Source organism: Bufo bufo, chromosome 9 (genome assembly GCF_905171765.1).
Source record: "Bufo bufo chromosome 9, aBufBuf1.1, whole genome shotgun sequence".
NCBI lineage: Eukaryota > Metazoa > Chordata > Amphibia > Anura > Bufonidae > Bufo > Bufo bufo.
Window position 1 is genome coordinate 134,716,760 of NC_053397.1, and position 14,762 is coordinate 134,731,521.

Below are 14,762 nucleotides of genomic sequence, written 5' to 3' on the forward strand. Positions count from 1 at the left end.
GTGGGCTACGATGTATTATGCATGGTGAGTGTATCACCTGAATTATTGATATATAAGGTTATGGGAGCTAGCGGGTGATAATGGCGGGATGCCACTAGCCCGATTTATATTATAGCCTGACTCCCCTCCTTAAGTAAATACAAAGGAAATACCGTAGAATGGATAGTTTGTGTGTGAATGACGGTCATGTGATATGACCATGTGATCGACAGACTGTATCCACCTCTCTATGGGCCGGAGCATGCTCAGTTGGTATTTAGTGACAGGTCGCCATCTTGGTTGTGGGCTCCCATATTCTCTATGTGATAGACTATTCTCGAGGGATGAGAAGTACTCTACGCCTGCGCAGTATGATGTCTAGGACACCGACCAGGTCCTGCCGTCTCAAGCTGCATGTGAGAACTTTTATTAATGAGCTATTTGTTTTTAATATACACAATTATGTACACCTGAGATCCGATATTGGTTAATGAAGGGTCCTTTATGATATGTACTGCAACACAAATTTATGTACTTCTCACTGGCACTTTGCACTTTATGATCGATTGCTTTAATATGAAATCATGTACACTTCTCTTTATATAAATTTTTTCTATGGATTTTATACTGCTTTTATGAATATTGATCTGTAATTGTTTAATCACTTTGTTAATCATGTATGCTATATAAGCACTTGATTTTGCACTATGTATTATGGCTTGACAAAGGCTCCATGGAGTGAGCTGAAGCGTTGCTGATATCACATGGATTAATAAATCACCCACTGTTTGACACGGATATTTGAGTGCTGCCTTGGCCTTTTTTTGTACTCATGCAATAAGACCTTGGTCTTTTTCAAGGTATTGCACCTTTCTTTATTTGTGTGCTGCTCTCCAACTTTTTTATTATATATATATATATATATATATATATATATATATATATATAGTAACACAGTGAGGGGTTATGTCTGGCAAGGCAGGTATTTTCCTCCCAGCATGTGCGGCTGGGCTGATTTCCAGGCAGGTGAGGTCAAATAGTGACTGGAGTTTAAGTGCCGGTCAGGGTTTTGGCAGCACCTGGCTAATTTTGTACTATGTATTATGGCTTGACAAAGGCTCCATGGAGTGAGCTGAAACGTTGCTGCTATCGCATGTGTTAATAAATCACCCACTGTTTGACACGGATATTTGAGTGCTGCCTTAGCCTTTTTTGGATATATTCAGCAGGCTGAATCCAGCCTGCTTTTGTGGGAGGGGCGTAGGGGGCTTCTTAAGCTCCGCCGCCCAGCTCTCCTGGTGCACGTCCTCTCTCGCCTTTACGTTTGGTAGGAGGAGTTGCACCCGTCAGTCCATTACTTCCGGCCAAGCTGCCCACACGTGCTGCGTTTCTGCGCGACAGAACCCGCCGCTACCCTGGTAAGTTGTTCCCTCCAGCTTCCTTTCATTCCCCTCCTGCGTCCGCACCACCCCGCAGCCACCACCTCATCCCCCGCCGGTCCGCTCCTTCGCCTGCCGCTCCCGCCCTGCCTCAATGCGCTCCAGCGTGGAGCGCATCACGTCACCGCAGGGTGGAAGTCGGCGGGGGCCGCCGGCTCGATCCATCCTGCCCCTCGCACTCGGAATTGGCATATCCAGTCCCCAGGGTCCCCACAGATCCCCCTCTCACCGTGCCACCTCTCCCCGCAGGACCACTGTCACGGCTGAGGATGGGGGAAATCCTCAGCCGTGTGGAGCCCGGTGATGTTACGGCTGCTTGGCCATGAAGACAGGATTAGGGAGCAGGTCACCTCCTAAACGCATCCCTAACCTGACCCTGGCTCCTAGCTACATGAGCCAACCTTGATGGTAGGAGGGCCCATGCTCCGGAACCTAAAAGTCCCTGCTAGCCCTCAAGATGACCCTCACCTAGGAGCTGAGTAAGACAAGCCCACTCCTCCTAGACACGGAGGAGCAGGAGTCTCAACGGCCAAGCTGCAGGAAAAGGGGAGACATAAACAGCTCTATGGATATGGCAGGTGAACAAAGAGTTCCACCTACCTGCCACAGCCTTGCTGACTGGATCCCTGTGTTAGCAGGGTGCAGATCACAAACGCATCCCCACACAGGGACCCAGATCCATAGCTGCACAAAAATCACATATAAAACATCACACGGACATCACACATAACTAGAAATAACTTAAAGCGACATTATGGTTATGACCACAGGGGTGGCTCTTACTGGCAGGTAATAAAGACATGAGGCTGCTCTCAGCTAAGCATGGCTGAAGCAACCTGCAGGCCTGCAAAAGCAGTGAGGCTTTATAGGCCAAGAAGCCACACCCCACAGTCGGACACACCCAGTGCACACACACACTAGGAAGGAGATTAACCCTTCCAACACCAGGGAAGGGAAAACACCACTTAAAGGAGACGTGCACACAATAACTCAAAACCGCATGCACAACGTAGCGAGCTGCAATGGCACAGCTCAGCCTGCTACGCTGCCACATACACACTGTTGCCAGCGGCAACCACAGGTGAGGCAAATACCACAGCCCTCACCTGTGATTGAACACCAAAGAAAACCGCTGACAACCGCATGCGGTACAGGAGTCACGGTCATAGCCATGGCCGTGACACTCCCACCCCTCAAAGCCCCCCCACCAAAAAATAAACACGTGAGGGACTCACACAAGGGGATGAGAGAAGGGGACGTCCACTCTCAGGACATGGTTCCCAGAAAGTCGCTGTCAGCTGCATCCTCTCCCAGCACACAACACAGCCAGTCCGACGAGGCCTGCAGCCCGCACCAGCGACACGGAAATGGAACCACTGAGAGTGGACGAGGGGACTCTCCACTCACGTCCCCACTCCAGTCGCTGCCAGCAGACACTCCTAACCAGCACGCAGCCGGACCACTTACGGAGTGCTGCCAGCAGACGACCAGAGATGGGAACATGGAGAGGGACGAGGGATCCCCAACACGGACACGGAAGGTAAGGTGGCGGGGAATAAGCCACCAACCGTGCCGTTAACGGAGAACCCCCAGGAACGCTCTCCCTCCGGAGAACGCGCATGCAGGCCACAAGGATATGGCACTGCATGCTGCACCCTCTTTCGAAGGTGTGCAACTCGCACACCAAACAAACACCCTAGTGCTATAAAATCAGGGGGACGCCAAACGAGGCAACGGTGAAGGGAAGGCGGGGAAACGCCACTCACCGCGCCGTCAGAGGCGAAACCCCCAGAACGCTCTCCCTCCGAAGAGCGCGCATGTAACCCTTCCGCAGAGGGCGGTACATGCTTCACCCTCTTTCGAGGGATGCATACTCCCACCCCTCAAAGCCCCTCCCAACAACAAAAGGGGAAAGTTGGTGAGGCATAAGAAACAATGGGAGGGGGGGGAGGGGAAAGACAAACAAAAAGGGGACACCAACACGGACAACGGTGAGCTGGGAATGCCACTCACCGCGCCGTAAATGGTGAAAGCCCCATAACGCTCTCCCTCCGGAGAACGCGCATGCACCCCATCCGTAGATAGCGGTGCATGCTTTACCCTCTTTCGAGGGCGCGCCACGTAAGAAGCGACTTGTGATCATACTGTCACGGCTGAGGATGGGGGAAATCCTCAGCCGTGTGAAGCCCGGTGATGTTACGGCTGCTTGGCCATGCAGACAGGATTAGGGAGCAGGTCACCTCCTAAACGCATCCCTAACCTGACCCTGGCTCCTAGCTACATGAGCCAACCTTGATGGTAGGAGGGCTCATGCTCCGGAACCTAAAAGTCCCTGCTAGCCCTCAAGATGACCCTCACCTAGGAGCTGAGTAAGACAAGCCCACTCCTCCTAGACACGGAGGAGCAGGAATCCTCAACGGCCAAGCTGCAGGAAAAGGGGAGACATAAACAGCTCTATGGATATGGCAGGTGAACAAAGAGTTCCACCTACCTGCCACAGCCTTGCTGACTGGATCCCTGTGTTAGCAGGGTGCAGATCACAAACGCATCCCCACACAGGGACCCAGATCCATAGCTGCACAAAATCACATATAAAACATCACACGGACATCACACATAACTAGAAATAACTTAAAGCGACATTATGGTTATGACCACAGGGGTGGCTCTTACTGGCAGGTAATAAAGACATGAGGCTGCTCTCAGCTAAGCATGGCTGAAGCAACCTGCAGGCCTGCAAAAGCAGTGTGGCTTTATAGGCCAAGAAGCCACACCCCACAGTCGGACACACCCAGTGCACACACACACTAGGAAGGAGATTAACCCTTCCAACACCAGGGAAGGGAAAACACCACTTAAAGGAGACGTGCACACAATAACTCAAAACCGCATGCACAACGTAGCGAGCTGCAATGGCACAGCTCAGCCTGCTACGCTGCCACATACACACTGTTGCCAGCGGCAACCACAGGTGAGGCAAATACCACAGCCCTCACCTGTGATTGAACACCAAAGAAAACCGCTGACAACCGCATGCGGTACAGGAGTCACGGTCATAGCCATGGCCGTGACAACCACGCACCGCTCGGCCAGCTCCGTCCTTCGGGTCCATCGCTGCGGCCTGCGTCTGGTCCCCCACTCCCGCCCCTTCCGCCCGCCGTGCGTCCCAGCGTGGAACGCATCGCGCCGCGCCGGGTCAGGGGTCGGCGGGGTGGGGCCTGGCTCCAGCATTCACTCCTGCTATCGGTCTGACCGCTGTCAACCGCGCGGCCCACCACTACTGTATACATTGGGCATATGGGGACAGGTTGGATACAAGGGGCATATCTGTGCAGCGCCCCCACATAACCGCACTTGATTCCCCAATAAACGCCATAGACATATCTATTGCCGGTTTCCCACGCAGCCGCTCAGACTGATCACATTCCTGATCACCCCGGTCACATCAGCATGCATGGCTCGGTACTGAGGGAATGCCTATAATCGCGTCGGTCTCCGTGCATGCTGAGGTGCCTTCAGCGCTTTTGCCCCTGCCCAGCTCCCGGCAATGCATGTGTCTATTTGTTCACAATATATCTACTGCACGGTATTCTCACTATTTCACACATTCCAACTATGGTATCGCAGTTTACTTTCCACCGGAAATCCGTGGCGCTACTTCTCCCTTCCGGGCATAGTAAACTATCTTTCCCCCGCCATGCTGCCCCCCCCCCTCTTCCTCCTGTCGCCAACATGTCCTTAGACGTGCATGGGGTCTCTAGTCTCACAGGGATCAGGGGATACTCAAGCAGCTGATTAGGCACATACGCATTCCCCACTGACTCCAATGCAGAGAATGTATCTCCAGCTGACCTTCTTCTTCTGAGCACAGGAACCGTGCGCCTCCTGTTTTTTTTTTGCTTAGTGAAAAAAAAAAAAAAAAAAACACCCCCTGCATAAGGGGAGGGACAGTACGGTCTTCGCCCGGCATCTGTCCCTCCCGCTTTTGGCCCCCCCCCCCCAAAACCCGGTTCGCACACCCACTACTTTCTGTCCGCAGGAACGCCCTGCTCTCTTCTCTTTTCTTTCCTCTCTCTCTGGTCACTTGTCCACACCTGTTTCCATCCGGCATCACCTGTCTGTGTCCATCTCTCTCTTTGTTTTTTCGCTCGGGTCACGCAACCCATGTGTCTTCAAGGTGGTGCGCCCACCTCGCTTTCACTCACCTCCCCTGGGCCTGGTACGCCCAGGCCCTACCTTGTCCCTCTTCTCCAAAGGTACGCCCTGAACCGCTCCTCAACCTCGTCCACCCAGGATCGCCCTGGCACACATTTCACCCTCTGACCCCTTGTTGCATTCTCCATCAGTTTCGCCGGGATGCATTCCCACCCATGGCGCGCTTCCCACCCCTTTGCTTGCCGCTGCAGCAGTCACACGCGGCATTCCCGGCACCGGCCCGGTCATATCCCAGGGAAACCGCTGGTCGCGCACCAGCCATGGTTTCCCAAAAATCAACACGTCCGGTTTTGTTCTTTCAGGTGGCTAAGCTACACCGCGAAGTGCTCCCTTAAAAAATCTATTTCAATCTTCCAGGTAAGTAGCGGACACGATTCGCTATTCTGGCCGCCCGGCATAGCCAATCGTTGCATCATATACCGTTCTTTGTAGGCAAAGCAGTGACATTTTCGGCTTCCCCTGTTTTCCTGTCCCCGTTTTTTCGCGGCATAGACGGCTCCTGTGACTTAAGGTAAGTTGATAAATCACGCCCGTCAAGGGGATCACGCGTCCTACGGCCGCCTCCAGACGCTCTCGCTTCCCCTCCAGCTTTTCGTCTTCTCCCTCTTCGTTTTTCAGCTCTAAACATGTCCCACGTTTCCGATCTCGAGGACGCTCTATCAACCGTAGAGTCCGCGGTATCGGAGCGAGCAAGTCGCTCTTCTTACCGGATATGGACCATTCCCAAGATGATCGCCGAGCTCAACAAGCGAGGAATCCGCCATTCGGCCACAGCCCGAAAGGCCGAATTATATCGACTATTGTTCCCTGAGCCATCCACAGAGTCCACGGAGCAGGTGTCCATGTCAACCATACAGTTGTCACTGACACAACTACACGCCGCGATCAATAACATGTCCAGCGCCATGGGCGACTTCAACACCAGGCTCCAGGTAGTCGAAAGCAGGGACGCTTCGCCTGCTGCTCCCTCCAGTCCCGCCCCTGGTCCTTCCACTTCTCAGCCGTCTTCCCCAGGTAGGTCGTCCGGGGCTCCCGAAATAGCTCCTTCCTTTTTCGTCCCCGAAAACCTGCGCAGAGACATACTCGCAGGCAAGGACGTGAACCTGGCAGCGGTCCTCATCTCCACGCACGACACGGTGGAAAATCGGACCATCGCATGCGGGGATGTGTCCGTAGTTCTGAAGGCCAAGGACTCCCGCCTGAATAAAAAACTCTCCATCCCGGAGTTCGTGCTCACGTTCAGCCTCTACCGCGACATCATCTGCTCGGCACATCCCGCTAGGAGAGAGGAGCTGGACGCTTACTTATACCGGGTCACGGAGCTCGGACACAAATACGGAGGTTGCGCTTTCTACGACTATCACCGGTCGTTTTCGGCGAAGGCAGCCGCAGCCCTCGCCCAGTTCCGGCATATCACCAATTGGGCCTCTCTGGACATGGAGCTATTCTGCAGACACTTTGCAGGTCTCAGGTCACCTTTTTGCTCCAACTGCCAGTCAGTTCTGCATGCATCCGACTGGTGCCCAAACGCCCACGCCTCATCCCAGCCCAAACAGTTGCCCAGCACTTCTGCCCCCAAGAAACCGGGTCCGCTCCTGGACAAATTAGGTCGCCCAATTGTGTTCCTGGGTAAAAACCAGTTGTGCAATAACTTTAATTCCAGTTTCTGCAACTACAGCAAATGTAAGGCGCTCCACATTTGTTCCACCTGCTTCCGGGCCCACCCCCAGTCCTCCTGCTCCCAGCGCTCGGCCAAAAGCTGACTAGCCGACATTAATGTCCCCCTTCTCGTCTCCCTCCTCAATACCCACCACGATCCCGCCTTCGTTGATTTCCTGCGTTCCGGTTTTTCAACAGGTTTCCACACCGGTCTTGTCACTCTGCCCCGGGATTCCTGGGAGACCCCCAATCTCATGTCGGCCATAGAGGACCCGGCCTCGGTGGATTCTCTTCTGCAGGTCGAGCTGCAGAAGGGTTTCATCATAGGCCCTTTTCCCACCCCTCCCTTCCAGGTCTACAGGGTGAGCCCTATCGGGCTGGTCTGCAAGAAGAATACCAATAAAAAACGCTTAATCTACGACTTGTCTGCGCCTCATGCATCCAGCGTCCCGAGCCTCAACTCCCTGATACCATCAGAAGAATACTCCATGCACTACTCTTCCCTGGATGAAGCCATCCAACTCATCCTACAGGTTGGGGTGGGCGCTTGGCTCTCAAAAGCGGACATTTCGGACGCTTTCAAGCTCCTGCCAATCCAACCACACCTCTGGGGGTTTCACGGGATCAAATGGAGGGACCAGTACTTCTTCGCCACCCGCCTCACGTTTGGGTCAAAGAGCAGCCCCTGGCTCTTTGATCAGTTCGCCCAGGCCCTCCATTGGATCCTGGTAAACCACGGCAATTGTCCCAGAGTCATACACTACCTGGACGATTTCTTGCTGATAGAGCACCCCAACCACGTGCCCGACAGACTGGAAAGTCTCCTCAGCATTTTCTCCGCCTAACAAGTCCCAGTGGCGCCATCAAAGGTCAATGGCCTTAATACGGCCCTCACCTTCCTGGGTATCACGCTGGATACCTGCAGAATGGAAGCCAGACTCCCAGAGGACAAACTAGTCAGACTTCAATCATCCATTTCCGCTCACATAGGATCCAGAACCATGACCAAGGGCGACCTGCAGTCACTACTGGGATCTCTCAACTTCGCAACCCGCATCATGCCACAGGGACGTTCCTTCACAGCAAGACTCCTCCAATTGTTACCGACAGCCACAACCCAGGACTCACTGATTCAACTGGACCGTGAAGCCCTGGCCGACCTAGACATGTGGAGGGTCTTTCTGGCGGCATGGAATGGCATCTCCATGTTTGTCCCTCGCTGGAGTCCCACCTGTCCGACCGTATACTCCGATGCGGCCGCGTCCGTCGGGTTCGGCGCCTTATTCGGCCACCAGTGGTTCGCCGATTCCTGGCCCTCTCAAATTCACTCAGACCCTCAAGCCATTCAGTCCTCTCCTCTCCTTGAGTTGTACCCCATCGTGGCAGCCGCACAAGTCTGGGGCGAAGAATGGAGTAACATGCCAGTTTGTTTCATCACCGACAACCATACGGTCGTCGACATCATCACTAAAGGCAGATCCAGCTCACCCAAAGTCATGCGCTTCCTTCGCAAACTCACCTGGCTTGCCCTCAAACACAATTTTCATGTTTCTTGCACCCACATCCAGGGCATCAGGAACGTCGCAGCGGATGCCTTGTCCCGCCTAAATCTTACTCTTTTTTTCCAGGTCATGCCACAAGCCGAGAGAATCGGGATTCCCCCCCCGGACTTCGGCTCCCTGATCCTGGACTAGACAGACACCTATCCATGGCTCATAATCTCATCCGCAAGTCCCTGTCCGAAAACTCCACCAGAAATTACCAGTCAGGTTGGAAAGCTTTCCAGGTTTTTCGTCACCTTCACCCCAGGGGCAACGTAAGCGAAACCACTTTCATCATGGCCTTCCTGGCATACTGCCACAAGGATCTGCACCTCTCTTTCAGCACCATCAGATCGTATCTGTCAGGGGTCCAACATCACCTCATGATCCGTCATCCAGACAGCAACCCAATCTTTTCTTCCCACGCCATCAAAGCCACACTGCAGGGTATTCAAAAAAGCTCTCACAAACCCGTGCCCTCCAGGCAACCCGTCTCAGGGGACCTGTTCAGGAAACTCTCATCATCCCTAGACAACAGTCCTTTTGGCCCTTTCAGAAGCTGCATTCTCAAAGCCGCCCTCTACTTAAGCTTTTACGGCTTTCTCCGGCCCGGGGAATTCAGCGGCACCTCTCCTCACAACACAGGTCCCGCCCTAAACCAACTCACCCGTAGTCACGAGCATTTCACTTTCACCTTGCCAGTCTCCAAAACTTCACAAATCGGGCCCCCAGTGCGCATAGAATACTTCCCTACCTCCAACTCCTGGTGTCCCGTGGCTGTCCTCAACAGGTTACTAATCACCCTGGGCAACCGGGCTCCCGCCAGCCCTCTCCTTCCTTTCCCGTCACGGCCACTCACGTCCTCGCAGTTCGTAAAACACATCCGCAGCCTCGCGTCAGGTCTAGGGTTCAACCCCCAGGCCATCACGGGCCATTCTTTCAGGATCGGAGCCGCCTCCGCCACATCCAAACATGGGGTTCCGGCCCACATCATACGCAAAATGGGTCGCTGGAAGTCCTCTTGTTTCTCACAATACATCCCGCATCCAAAAGCCGAAATCGCCGCAGCTTTCTCTGACTTAGTTCTGTAATCTCATCTTCTACAATAAAGAGTTGTTTCCTAAACCTTTCCTACTTGTATTTTTGCCCCCTTTATTTGGCCTACCCTCATCACGTGGCAACAGGCACACCACCAGCCACTTTAGCTAGGTTAGGTTCAGTCACACTCATCAGGCTTCGCACCGTAGCCAGGACCACAAATTCAGCAGGCTGAATCCAGCCTGCTTTTGTGGGAGGGGCGTAGGGGGCTTCTTAAGCTCCGCCGCCCAGCTCTCCTGGTGCACGTCCTCTCTCGCCCCTCCCTCCCGGCCCTTCTCCTTACATCTCCCAGGGTATGCCCCCTTTATTTGGCCTACCCTCATCACGTGGCAACAGGCACACCACCAGCCACTTTAGCTAGGTTAGGTTCAGTCACACTCATCAGGCTTCGCGCCGTAGCCAGGACCACAAATATATATATATATATATATATATATATATATATATATATATAAAAATCTATATATATTTATAACACGCCTAACTACAATTTCTTCTCTTTTAACCACTTCCCATCTGGGCCATTTGCCCCCTTCCTGACCAGGCCTAATTTTGCTAAACTGACATATCTCATTTTATGTGGTAATAACTTTGGAACGCCTTTACTTATCCAAGTCATTCAGAGATTCTTTTCTCGTGACACATTGTACTTCATTATAGTCATAAAATTGAGTCAATATATTTCACCTTTATTTCTGAAAAAATCCCAAATTTACCAAAAATTTAGAAAAATTAGCAATTTTCAAAATTTCTATTTCTCTGCTTTTAAAACAGAAAGTGATACCTCATAAAATATTTATTACTTAACATTCCCCATATGTCTACTTTATGTTGGCATCATTTTGGAAATGTCATTTTATTTTTTTTAGGACGTTATAAGGCTTAGAAGTTTAGAAGCAATTCTTTAAATTTTTAAGAAAATTGCCAAAACCCACTTTTTAACCCCTTCCCGACCGCAATCTGTATATATACGTGATAGCTGCACATACCACGTGCAGCTACCACGTATATAGACGTCAAGCCAGCTCTTTAATCCAAGCGCTGCAAAGCGCTTGGATTAAAGCTTCTGCCCCTGTCCTGCTGCTGTCACGGACAGCATACAGTTCAGTAATGCCGGCAAGGGGACCAATCAGAGTGGCCCCTTGCCGACAATCGATCCGATTGGTTAGTCTATGCAGACTAACCAATCGGATCGCGGCAGTGAAAAAATGCCGGTTTCAGGCTCTGATCTGCGCTCTGATCAGAGCCTGAAATCAGGCAATGTGTCCTCGTGCCCCCCCTCCCCGATCTGTGCCCCCCATGTGTGCCCCTTCAAGCCCCCCCTTGTGTCCGCATGCCGCTGAATCTATCCGCTTCTTATCTCCTGCGGTCCGCCCCCTCCCCGCCCCATACATTCCTCCTGCCCCCTCAATGCTGGCCGTGACTCACTCATTGCTGGCCCCTCAATGCTGCCCCCTTTCCAGCGCTGCCCCCATGCTGTGCGCTCCCCCTGCTGTGTGTGATGGCGGCGGCTCAGGAATGCCGCCATCAGCAGAGAGTGTCAGCTCTATGCTGACACTCTGCTGTAACCCCATAGATGCCGCGGCAGCGGCATCCATGGGGTTAATAGAGGGAGGGGGCTCCCTCTCTCCACCATCGGGGCTGCCGCGCTGCGATTGCAGCGCCCGATGGTTGCCATAGCAACCGGACGCTTTGCAAAAGCGTCCGCTGTTGCCACCTTACAGGGCATCTGATTGTATTATACTTTGCAATGCAAGAGCATTGCAAAGTATAGTACAGCCATCAGCCCCAATGGATCTTCAAGATCCAAGAGGGACTTGATAAAAAAAAAAAGTGAAAATGAGTAAAAATAAATAAATAAAAAGAAATTGCTTTTTCTATAAAAAATGAAAAATAAAAATACACATATTAGGTATCACCGCATCCGTAACGACCGTCTCTATAAATATATCACATGATAGACCCCGTCCGATAAACACCATAAAAAATAAAAAATAAACGGTGTAAAAAAGCCATTTTTGTCACCTTACATCACAAAAAGTGCAACAGCAAGCGATCAAAAAGGCTTATGACCACCAAAATAGTACCAATCAAACAGTTACCCCATACCGCAAAAAATGATACCCTATTTAAGACAATCGCCCAAAAAATAAAAAATCTATGGCTCTCAGACTATGGAGACACTAAAACATCATTGTTTTGGTTTCAGAAATGCTATTATTGTGTAAAACTTTAATAAATAAGAAAAAGTATACATATTAAGTATTGCCACGTCCGTAACAATCTGCTCTACAAAACTGTCACATGACCTAACCCCTCAGATAAACGCTGTAAAAATAAATAAATAAAAACTGTTCCAAAACAGCGAATTTTTTGGTCACCTTGCCCCATAAAGTGTATTAATGGATGATCGAAAAATCTGACGTACCCAAAAATGGTACCAATAAAAACCTCAACTCTTTCTGCAAAAAACGAGCCCCTGCACAAGACGATCGGCAGAAAAATAAAAAACATATGGCGTTCAGAAAATGGAGCCACAAAAACATAATTTCTTTTTCAAAATTGCTTTATCATGTAAAACTGAAACAAACAAAGAAAGTAGACATATTTGATATCATTGCGTCCGTAACAACCTGCTCTATAAAAATAGCACATGATCCACCCTGTCAGATGAATCTTGTAAAAAAAAAATGCCAAAACAGCCTTTTTCAGTTACCTTGCCTCACTAAAAACTTAATATAGAGCAATTAAAAATCATATGTACCCCAAAATAGTACCAATAAAACTGGCACCTTATCCCCTAGTTTCCAAAATAGGGTCACTTTTTGGGAGTTTCTACTGTATGGGTGCATCAGGGGGGCTTTAAATGGGACATGGCATCTAAAACCAGTTTAGCAAAATCTGCCTTCCAAAAACCATACGGCGTTCCTTTCCTTCTGCGCCCTGCTGTGCGCCCTTACATCAGTTTACGACCACATGTGGGGTGTTTCTGTAAACCGCAGAATCAGGGTAATAAATGTTGAGTTTTGTTTGGCTGTTAACTCTCAATGTGTTAAAGAAAAAAATGTAATAAAATGGAAAATCTGCCAAAAAAGTGAAATTTAGAAATTTCATCTCCATTTTCCTTGAATTCTTGTGGAGCACCTAAAGAGTTAACAAAGTTTGTAAAATCAGTTTTGAGTAACTTGAGGGGTGTAGTTTCTACAATGGGGTCATTTATGAGGGTTTCCACTATGTAAGCCCCACAAAGTCACTTCAGACCTGAACCCGGTCCTTAAAAAGTGGGTTTTGGAAATTTTCTTAAAAATTTGAAGAATTGCTTCAAAACTTCTAAGCCTTCTAACGTCCAAAAAAAATAAAATGACATTTCCAAAACGGTGCCAACATAAAGTAGATATATGGGAAATGTTAAGTAGTATATATTTTATTAGGTATGACTTTCTGTTTTAGAAGCAGAGAAATTGAAATTTGAAAATTGTGAATTATTATTTTTTTTTAATAAATTTGGTACTTTTTCATAAATAAAGGTGAAATATATTGACTCAAATTTATGACTATCATGAAGTACAATATGTCACGAGAAAACAAATCTCAGAATGGCTTGGATAAATAAAAGTGTTCCAAAGCAATTACCACATAAAGTGAAGCATGTCAGATTTGCAAATTTTGACCTGGACACTGGGGCATCAATGACCCTTGGTCATGAAAGGGTTAAGGACCGGGTTCAGGTCTGAAGTCACTTTGTGGGGCTTACATAGTGGATACCCCCATAAATGACCCCATTGTAGAAACTATACCCCTCAAGTTACTTAAAACCGATTTTACAAACTTTGTTAACCCTTTAGGCGATCCACAAGAATTAAAGGAAAACGGAGATCAAATTTTAAAATTTCACTTTTTTGGCAGATTTTCCATTTTAATCAAATTTTTTCTTTAACACATCGATGGTTAACAGCTAAATAAAACTCAATATTTATTACCCAGATTCTGCGGTTTACAGAAACACCCCACATGTGGTCATAAACTGCTGTATTGGCACATGGCAGGGCGCAGAAGAAAAGGAACTCCACATGGTATTTAGATGCCATGTCCCATTTGAAGCCCCCCTGATGCACCCTTACAGTAGAAACTCCCAAGAAGTGATCCCATTTTGGAAACTAGGGTTTAAGGTGCCAGTTTTATTGGTACTATTTTTGGGTACATATGATTTTTTGATCTTTTATTATAACACTTTATGGGGCAAGGTGACCAAAAAATTGGTTGTTTTAGCACAGTTTTTATTTATTAACTTTTACAGCGTTCATCTGAGGGGTTCGGTCAAGTGACATTTTTATAGAGCAGATTGTTACGGACAGGGCGATACCTAATATGTATACTTTTTCTTATTTATTTAAGTTTTACACATTAATAGCATTTTTTAAACCCCAAAAATTATGTTTTAGTGTCTCCATGTTCTAAGAGCTATATATTTTTTTATTTTTTGAGAGAATTTCTTATGTAGGGGCTCATTTTTTGCGGTATGAGGTGACGGTTTTATTGGTAACATTTTGTGGGACATACGCCTTTTTTCATCACTTGGTGTTGCACTTTTTGTGATGTAAGGTGCCAAAAATTGCTTGTTTTGACACTTTTATTTATTTTTTCTACGGTGTTCACCCGAGGAGTTAGGTCATGTAATATTTTTATAGAGCTAGTTTTTACGGATGCGGCAATACCTAATATGTATACTTTTTTTTATTTATTTCACTTTAACACAATAATAGCATTTTTTAAACCCAAAAAATTATATTTTAGTGTATCCATCTTCTAAGAGCTATAGTTTTTTTTATTT

General features: G+C 49.0%; 1 pseudogene; it reads left to right on the forward strand.

The window, feature by feature from the left end:
• The first annotated feature begins 11,426 nt into the window (after nucleotides 1-11,426).
• Nucleotides 11,427-11,506, forward strand: LOC120979937 (annotated as a pseudogene).
• The last annotated feature ends 3,256 nt before the right edge of the window (nucleotides 11,507-14,762 follow it).